We start from the raw sequence: 10415 nt of genomic DNA, 5'->3' as shown, positions 1-10415 counted from the left end.
GAAACTCGATCACATCTAGATTTTGAAGCAAATACTAGAACATTCAAAACCACTTCAACTTTAATGGTCAAAACTCGTTTGTAAATATAGTTATTTTAGAATCTTCTAGAATGTAATGAATTTCTACAAAAATAACAACTCATGATGATATCTTAAAAAGATATTAACAAAATATGGAACATACTATATTGAGAACACTACGTACAAAAAATGCTCAAGGGCTGATTTGACAAATCATGCATTTGAATCAACAATTACATGTCAGAGAGAGAACCAGGGAGAGAGAAAGAGGAGAGAGAAAGACTGTAGAGGAGAGAGAAAGACTGCAGGGAGAGAGAATAAGAGTGACGAGGAGAGAGAAATACTAGAATTGGAGAGAGAAAGACAGGAAAGATGAGGAAGCCATGGAAGCTTAGATCAAGATGGGAGAGAAAGATTGTAAATGTATTGATTTGTCAAAAGATATGAAAAATTACAACTTATCTCCTTATATACCAATGTCAGTGTGACATGGCATATTATCAACATTTTTAACTATTCCCAACTTCTTACAATCCATCCCTTCCCAAAAGTTTTTGTCCTCAAAAACAAACCTAGAAACAAGCTAAAGAGGAGATGGATAGAACAGAGTACTACTCTGTACAGCATTACAAGGGATAAAGGAAAAGATTGCCTAATACTCAATAGTAGTACTAATCTATACAGGAGATCAAAATCAGCTTGTAGCCTCCCAGATCAAAAGGAAAAGTTGTATCTTTGCCATGCATTGGATCAACTTTCATAAGATCGAAATCAAATACTACTGGAAATATGATCATCATGATGGTACTCACTAACAAAGTCTCCATTGTATGATGGTCCTCCAAATCCACATGCTGTCCATAATCTGCCTTCTTGAACTGAACTTCTTGTTGTTGAACTTCTTGTTGTGGACTCATACCAGAATGGTCCTCAACAAGATGTTCTTCTTCATTTACATCATAATATTCAAATAGCAAGATTATTTTGGCAGACTTTGCTCTACATGTGGCTTGGTGATTACAAGATAGTGGCTTAGCACAACGATAGCATAAGCCCGCAGCATGCAGTTCCCGTATTGTATCACTAGTAAGGTGTCTAACACGTTTAGCTTTAGATAGCAATTTACACACCTGTTCATCACCATTGGTCAGCTCTATGATAGTTTTGACATGCTGCTCATAGTCATCTTGCTGCTCATGCATAACAGATGGCTGTCCATGCTCATCATGTACAGCTGTCCATACTTATAACCATATTGCTCATGCTGTTCATACTGCATATGGTGATAATAGCCCTGCTGCACATCAGAGGAATAGTTTGGTTGAGCATATACATTTGCTTCTACTGATGTTTGCTGCTCATATACATTAGCATGTTGCCTTTGATCATTGATCCCACTGTATTGGTCATAATCACTTGCTTGCTGTTGATCAAAGCTAGAAGTGTACTGATAAGCATAACCATTTCTGTTACATCCATAAGAACTATTTTGCTGAAGAGATGGATGCTCATAAGCATAAGCATGTTGACCATAATAACCATTCTGCTGCCAAGGTTCAATGGAATGATACTCTGCATTATGATATGGTACATCATATTTATAAGCATTAACATGATGTCCAGATGTACTTGCATACTGCTCATATTCATTTGCATATTGTTGCTGTTCATATTCATAAGATGCATGTGGATCATAGTGTGTACCATCAGCATATACATGTTGTCCATAAGCATAAGCATTTGATCCAAGTGTACCATCAGCATATTGATGCTAGCCATGAGCATAAGCATTTGATTCAGGTCTTGCTATTTTTTCCATATATGCCTTTATAAGAGCAATACACTGTTCAGTCGAAGCTACAAGTTTGTCAACATTAGCTTGTGTTTGAAGCCAACGTTGTTCACTAAAGCTGGAACTATTGTTCTCAGCTGCCATTGCAGTCAAGTTGAAGAAATATGTTGTTCCTTGAAAAATAGAAGTCCAAATAAGTTGTATGATAGCTCGACTCGAAGGTTAGGATGTCTAGTATCAAGTAGAAATCCTGGTTTGAATTTAGGAGTAGCAATACCCCTCTCTGTTTAAGAATTTCCAGAACTGTCCACAGTAAACTGCTAGTGAACTGCCGGTACCAAATAGGCTCTAGCTCGAGAAATATGTGTCCAAAAGAGACGTTTGATGGCTCCACTCGAAGCTTATGATGTCTAGTATCACTTCCAATTGTTCCTTTGTCGTTAGAATGATGCTACTAATTTCTGTAGCAACTTTTCCAAATCTGTCCCTGTTTGGACTGCACCCTGTTTTAGCCAAGGAATTGAAGAAGGCAACCGACAGCTTCAGCGACTCCCGTAGGTTAGGGAAAGGGAGCTTCGGCGTCGTGTACAAAGGTGTCCTCAGAAATGGCCAAGAAGTGGCAGTGAAGAAGCTGGTTCTGTGGACCAATTCATCATGGAGGTTTAGTACCAGTTCATACCATTAATCCTCCAACAACACCACGTCCTCTTGTTCCTCCTGGGTTTTCTAAAATTGCTTTTCAAAGATCAGGCTCACAAAAAGAGAATGATCAAGGAAGCAAGATTTCATCTGATGTTGATGGGAACTTTAAGGAGTCAAACACATGTCAAGCCATCAGAACTGAGAAGCATCAACATGATGGCACAGAAGATGAAGATCAACCCAACCAACACTAAAGATGATGAGGCCTTTTTGTAGCCAGCAATATCAAAATTTGCTCAATGGTTTGGTAAAGAAAGGAATGAGCCAAGATTTCTCCAGACTCTACGAATGGAGCTGTCACTACCGATGCTGCACCGGCAGTTTCCTCACCTATTGAGTCAGGATGTGGTGAAGCTCAACCTCAGCTTTCAAGTCTTACAATATCCAGAATCAGAAAAGCCTGGTTCATGAAATGGCAACATCAGTGCCCTTGATGTATATGCCTTCTCATCCAGCTGCACATTCAACATGGAACAATCTAACAGCAGCAGTGTTGATTGGTCATTTTCATCTCCGAATGTCTTCAAAAGATTGGTCGAAGCAGAATTCTGAGAGGCAGCATGCGATGATTCCTGGAGTTCCGTGTTACCAGGGAGGTCTCCTTGAGGCTGTCCAAGAAGATGCTTTGGAGAATCCAATCAAGATACACCGTCTGTTTTTGCCTCAGTCCTGAGAGATCCTTTGAGTCAGATTCTTGAGACCCCTTATTCCTTTGGTGAAGCGTTCAAAGCAAATGGCAATTGGCTATTTTGAATGCCCTTTGCAGATAAGAGACATAAATCTGCAAGGGTTTTCTCAAGTAGATCTTCTTGGTTCAGTGCTCTTTCGTTTTCTCTTTAAAACTTCACTGGGCAGTTTTTTTTTTTTTTTGGATCGTGAAAGCTCATCACTGTCAGGAGTAGCAGAACCCTCCACAGCATGCAGCCATCCTGGAGGAGTTGTAAGGAAACTATTGAAACTGTTGGGAATGTGCTTTCTTCAGCTTGTCTGAGGGAAGATGCTATTTTTGACTCTTTCAATATGCTTCTTACCTCGGCACATAGTTCTTTGTGCTTCCCAACTATCTCAAGGGTCATACATTCTCATCTCCATAACTGTGAAAGCTGGATTAATTTTCTAGAAAGCAGGTCAGAGGAGTCTGTGAGCCAGCTTCAGAAATTTTTTTGTTGTCAAGTATCAATGAACAAGGGCCTTTAGCTGTCAAGCTCCATGACATGACGGAACAAGCATTTTCAGAAATTGCAAGTCAAGAAAGAAGTGACTCAAGTCTTTTGGGCTCTGTACTCAGAAGGAATTCACTGCTGAAATGAACAAGCGATCCTTCAAGTATGCTTGGGTGCTCGATAAGCTCAAGGCTGAGCGGGAGCGTGGTATTACGATTGATATTGCTCTCTGGAAATTTGAGACCACCAAGTACTATTGTACTGTCATTGATGCCCCTGGCCATCGTGATTTCATCCAGAACATGATTACTGGAACTTCGCAGGCTGATTGCGCTGTACTCATCATCGACTCCACCACTGGTGATTTTGAGGCTAGTATTTCAAAGGACGGACAAACACGTGAGCATGCTTTGCTCGCATTCACACTTGGGGTGAGGCAAATGATTTGCTGTTGCAATAAGATGGACGCGACCACCCCTAGATTTGATGTTCTGCACAGTGAGCTACAGACACAGATTGAGCAGCAGCTTGGCCAGATTCACTGTTCAGCACAGTGAGCTACAGACACAGATTGAGCAGCAGCTTGGCCAGATTCACTGTTTAGCACAGTGAGCTACAGACACAGATTGAGTAGCAGCTTTGCCAGATTCACTGTTCAGCACAGTGAGCTACAGACAGAGAGTCACAGTTTGAACAGCAAATTTTGCATCCTTTCTTGCACAGGGGCTCATACACGCCCATCGCTTGAGCGGATTCACACCAGCGTGTCTACAGATTGTGAACAGACAAGTGGAGGTAGCAATTTGCAGTTTATACACCCAGTGTTGTGCAACTCAAACACATCGTGAGTATATCTATGCTTTAAGCAAGATGGTGCCTCATTCAGCAGGGCTTAGATTTGGTCTTTAGAAGGTAAATTCAGTCAAGTGGGAGACAAATGGCTCAGTTGTCGAGTGAGGACATAGCCAAATATGCACACAGTCATGTTCATTATGCTATTGCTCGTAAGGATTATGCAGCGTTGCGCAGGATTATCTCTGCTTTGTCTCGACTAGCGAAAGCAAGGGAGATCCACACAGGAACTGACGCAATTGCTAAAGGAGGCTGTCTTCGTGCTTTGACAATAGCTTTGTATGTTTCATCAGCACTTAAACCAGTCCACGGCACAGCTCCAGTGCACATCGCAACCATGACACATCCAAAACTCCAGACATAAGCTTAAACCAGTCCACGGCACAGATCCAGTGCACATCTCAACCATGACACATCCAAAATTCCAGACATCAGATTCTGGTGAAATTCCCACACGGTCATCAGCAAAGAGATTAAGAGCGGACTTCCGCATTGGTTCCCACGCCTCAGGTGCTGTATAGTGAGGGTTTAGCACGATACATTCTAAGTAGAATGTATCTAAGCAGAATGTAGACGTGATGCTCCATCATCACTCCCTAAAGAACGAGCCTTTCGGCAGTAGCAGGTCTTGCACCTTCGCAGAATGTAGACGTGATGCTCCATCATCACTCCCTGAAGAACAAGCCTTTCGGCAGTAGCAGGTCCCGTATTGTCGAAAATCTTCCAAAGGTCCTGTGCTCGAAGAAGAGGAAGCAGGAGAAAGAGACATGGATTGGCAGCAAGGATTGCAAGGAAGGGGTTCTTTGCCTCACTTCTAGTTTCTTTTGTATTTGTTTTTGTGCTTGCAGCAGATAGCCCTGGTCTGCTTTGCGTATCCCTTGACGAATGCCCCTTCTCCCAAAGGGTTCTTCTGCACCTCAAACAGAAAGGCGTGCCTTAAAATGCCAAATATGTGGACCTCGTCAATAAGCCCGACTGGTTTGTTGGAATCAACCCTGAAGCCATGTTTCGGACGCAGCACCAAGGGAAGAGGAAGAGCCAGGCCAACAATGGCTGCATAGAAGAAATCTTCAGTGCTGCATGTTTCCTAAAGCCTCTTCAAAGCCTTCAATAATGGTGCTCCACTTGTTAAGAATGAAGAGTAAAGAAAGTTTCCAGCATGAAATGCCTTCAAAAACCTCATGGCTGAAAGCTAGGAGAAGATATGTGCTGCAACTCCATGAAAGCTTGGCAAAAGCTTGGAGAAAGAGGAAAGGAATACCTCTTTTGAAAAGTAACCACAGTTGAACCCCAAACTAAGCCCGGTTAACCATCCTTTACCCTAGTTACCTCCATTTTTGCATGAAATTTGATGACGTCCAGCCATTTAAACCTTATCCGCCATATCTGACCTTGGATATCTCCAGATGTAGTCATTTACTAACTGTAGTTGTCCTGCAGCACTCCACTAGTCACTGTCTTGTACCATTTTTGTCTGAAATTGGTTTTGAAATAGGAAAATAGGAGTGAAAATGGAAGAAAATAATGGATCAAAGACTGAGGCTCTGATACCACTTGTCAGAGAGAGAACCAGGGAGAGAGAAAGAGGAGAGAGAAAGACTGCAGTGAGAGAGAGAATAAGAGTGACGAGGAGAGAGAAAGATAGGAAAGATGAGGAAGCCATGGAAGCTTAGAGCAAGATGGGAGAGAAAGATTGTAAATGTATTGATTTGTCAAAAGATATGAAAAATTACAACTTATCTCCTTATATACCAATGTCAGTGTGACATGGCATATTATCAACATTTTTAACTATTCCCAACTTCTTACAATATACCACTTGTCAGAGAGAGAACCAGGGAGAGAGAAAGAGGAGAGAGAAATACTGCAGAGGAGAGAGAAAGACTGTAGGGAGAGAGAGAATAAGAGTGACAAGGAGAGAGAAAGACTAGAATTGGAGAGAGAAAGACAGGAAAGATGAGGAAGCCATGGAAGCTTAGAGCAAGATGGGAGAGAAAGATTGTAAATGTATTGATTTGTCAAAATATATGAAAAATTACAACTTATCTCCTTATATACTAATGTCAGTGTGACATGGCATATTATCAACATTTTTAACTATTCCCAACTTCTTACATTACACTTATAATTGTTGAGCCTTTCATTCATCTCTTTAAATATTTAATACAAGTAGATGATTGCATATTATTTGAAGGTGCAATATTAAAATCCAAAGCACCTAGTGAGGGTGGCACTTCACAAAAAAGCCTACATGTCGATGCCACGACATCCATTATTAAGATAAGTCCATTATTTGGTAATATAGAATTTTATCCTGAGTGTAAGATATGACACTTCTTCCAATGGATACATTCTTTCGAGTCACAATATGAAAGGAAAGGGCCTACACAACCTACAACTATTGCTTTTTGTGTGATTTACATTGATAATGTATAAAAAGCAGGAGGTGGCATTCTTGAACAACAAACCATGGCCGATGGACCAAATCCTAAATACCATGCAACTATAAGCCATTAAATTTTCTTAATTTTCTTTCTCATAAAAACAACACGTTAAATTATATTCATTTTTATATTTGTAGTTAACTTTTGTATCATACCAAATAGCAACATACTACTACATGGTAGAAGAATTGAATGAACATGGCATAGTAATGTATGTGGTAAAGAATATTGGATATTAGAGAAAGCACATCAATACATTGTCTATTAATGATTGCTCAATACTAACATCAATTCTTATAGTCATTTGACAAGAACTCGTAGACATACAAACAAAACAAGTGTCTAATTTGGGATGTGGAAGATGAGCAACTTTAAATATCTTTAATACACAATAAGCATTCCATCAAAAATTGTTTAAACATACTTTATGCTAAACAAATAAATTTTACATTTCAAGTGTGTGGATCCTTAACTATCAGTAACATCAATGATAACTTAGTTGACCTTCTTTGTCCTTCTTGTCTTAATGCAAGACTAAATAAACAAGGCTATCAAACTTTTTACCTTTCTAGTGAAAAAACACGTGAAATGATTGAGTACCCATCTCTAAAAGGATATATCACTCAATCAAATTCATCGTTGGTCAATATCACAATACAATGTAATTATAGCGATAAAATCTTCAAGTTTTGTACCCCGTTAATGACAATGTATAAACAGTATATCAACCAAAAGAGCTATTCTTATAGAAACCAAACATAGAGGAATGTTCCATCTCAATAATGTAGAACAAGTAGTGGAATACTCAATAGAAGCTACCTTGTAAGACATACCGCCACTATTTGAATAAGAAAATAAGAAACATATACATTTTCTTATAAGTTGTTTATGTTCCAACACATGTGACAATGGAAAATCCAAATAAAATGGTGACAATAGTATTTACTCTTAAGAATCTTCACTTGATTTAGAACATATGAAAATATCAAATTCGCAAATCTTTTATATAAGCGCATTCAAACAAATCATCAATAATTGAAGTTCTAAGATTCATATTTAATATGTCAAATGAGCATACATTAAATATGACATTGCAACTTACATATGTTTTAATCTTATGCAAAAAAACAATAAAAAGTTATGTGAATCCTTAATGTTAGAGAAAGAATTTGATCTTAGTTTGGAAAACGTTGTAGCATCTCTTAGTGCTTCAAAAACATCCATGCTTTCAAGTTTATTCATTCTTAATGTTGTGTCAGAAATTGATATAAACAATATACACATAATAAGAATACCAAATGAACAATATGAAATAAGCCACATGGATACATTGATAAAACAATTTTTACCTTATGCGATACTATTTTTAAACCTACATGATGACAGTTTAGTTATATATCCTTCTAGACCCAATGTCAAGTTTCGAACAAGTGTTCATTGTTGGTCCAAAGAAGATGTAGAAACACTTTAAGGACTCATCCAAAATAATAGAAACAATACTGTTCAAAACATATCACATCTTTTCAATGAAATTAAAGTTAAACAAAATGAAATGAGCATCCCAATTAATGTTATCAAATGTCAAGTATATGCTCTGATGCATTGTATGAACATATCACAAACCCAACGAGAAGAAAATTATACATGACCCCAAAGAATGCAAAATGAGACAATTAACATTATGCAAACAAAAAAATCCAAAAGAAAAATACACATAATAACTCAATTACAAAATATATACAAAAAAATATTTAAAATCAGTGGAAGACGTTTCGACATTTCCATATGTATCATGTTGTACTTTACACATTAAAAACAATCTAAAGAGACTAACAATAAAAAACAACTTGCTATGCTAGAATGCACTAACAATCATATCATATATACAAATCCACTATTATGTTATTCTCATACAAAGCAACTTCATGCTGGTAAAACACCTTTATATACCAACCCTACAATATTCAACCTTAACAAAATACCACATATAATCAATCAACTTAATCAAGTAGAGATATGTCTTATTTCAATGGGTACATCTTTTGCACAAATATGAGAGCTATCTATGATAAACAATATGGTTCCTGATGGAGTGTTATTGATGTAATGGTAGATCCTCAACCTGCTCAACAATTACTTCCAAATTTTATACACGAAGATGACATTGTTCTTGTTGGAATAAAAATAAAGATGTAATATGAGCATTACTATTTAAGTGGAAATATAAGACCCCTAATGACAATGAAAGGACTAAGTACTCTTTTGAAAGCACTACTATATACCAAACATAATAATATCACAAATACTAACCAATGGCTTTTGCATATTCTTTTCTTGCAAAACAATCCAAATATGTGAAAGCATGACTTTCTTCTAAGTAAAGAAATTGAAGAACAACAAAATGATAGCTTGCTACATGGACTATACACATCTCAACAAGTTGTTGACCACAACGATAATATCATAAATATTTCTCCCTCTAAAGGCTTTTCCCCTATCAGCTTGTTTCGTGATGAGTATTGTGAAGAACTTGCATTTCCACATCTATTTGCGGGGCATGTCGACTATATCAAGTTTATGCTTCTAATAACTACCAGTCATATTGTAAATGGGAGCTAACCTCGAGCTAACAAACATTGATAGATGGTTTACTCATTGCATTGAGAATTTAATTTTTAAAATAATAAAAGTAATTGTGCAAAAATTTTCTCAATCTATTTGGATCTGCTGTCTTCGTAAAGGTCAACTCTAAGGATCAATTTTGTGTGCTAGAGACGTGGCCAATGACACCAATCTAGAATGATGCTTAGGTTCTAAAACCAAATACAAAGACTTGAAGCATTATGAACGTCACCAAATTATAAACACAAGCTTTTTAAAAAAGTGTTTGCAATGATGAGTCGACTAGATCTACTTACTTTCTTTTTCACATTCCCATTTGTAGAAAGACATTGGGAACATAAAATGAAATACTTACAAGAACTTAACCCTGATATTACACAAGATACATAAAAAACAGATTCATCTTATCATAAAAGACTCATGTGTTCCACCCCAATTACAATAGCTTAATATTATGTACATTGTTTTAAGCAAATTAAAAAACAATTATTAATAGATCCTAATATCCTTGGTAAGATTTAGGATTTTTTCTTCATTAGAAAATTTCAAAGCAGAGGAAGCCAACACAACCACTGAATAATTTGGATGAAAATGCATCTTCGTGCCATCTAGAAAATCATCAAGCAATAATTGAATTTGTGGATCAAGCTATATCAACAAATAAATATGCATTACCTGAAAATCTAAGAGCAATACAAATACATCAACATTGAGCAACTTGCAAGAAGAGAAATGCTCAACTTTATATACAAAACCCTAAATCCCTTTTGGGCGATCATCCCCTTATCCCCTTTTTTACATGGCCGGGGCCCTTTTTCC

This window comes from Lygodium microphyllum, chromosome 24 (assembly GCF_053477565.2).
Source record: "Lygodium microphyllum isolate KBCC chromosome 24, Lygodium_microphyllum_v1.1.10, whole genome shotgun sequence".
Lineage (NCBI taxonomy): Eukaryota > Viridiplantae > Streptophyta > Polypodiopsida > Schizaeales > Lygodiaceae > Lygodium > Lygodium microphyllum.
The sequence above is the reverse complement of the archived record's forward strand: the minus strand, read 5'-3'. Positions refer to the sequence as shown.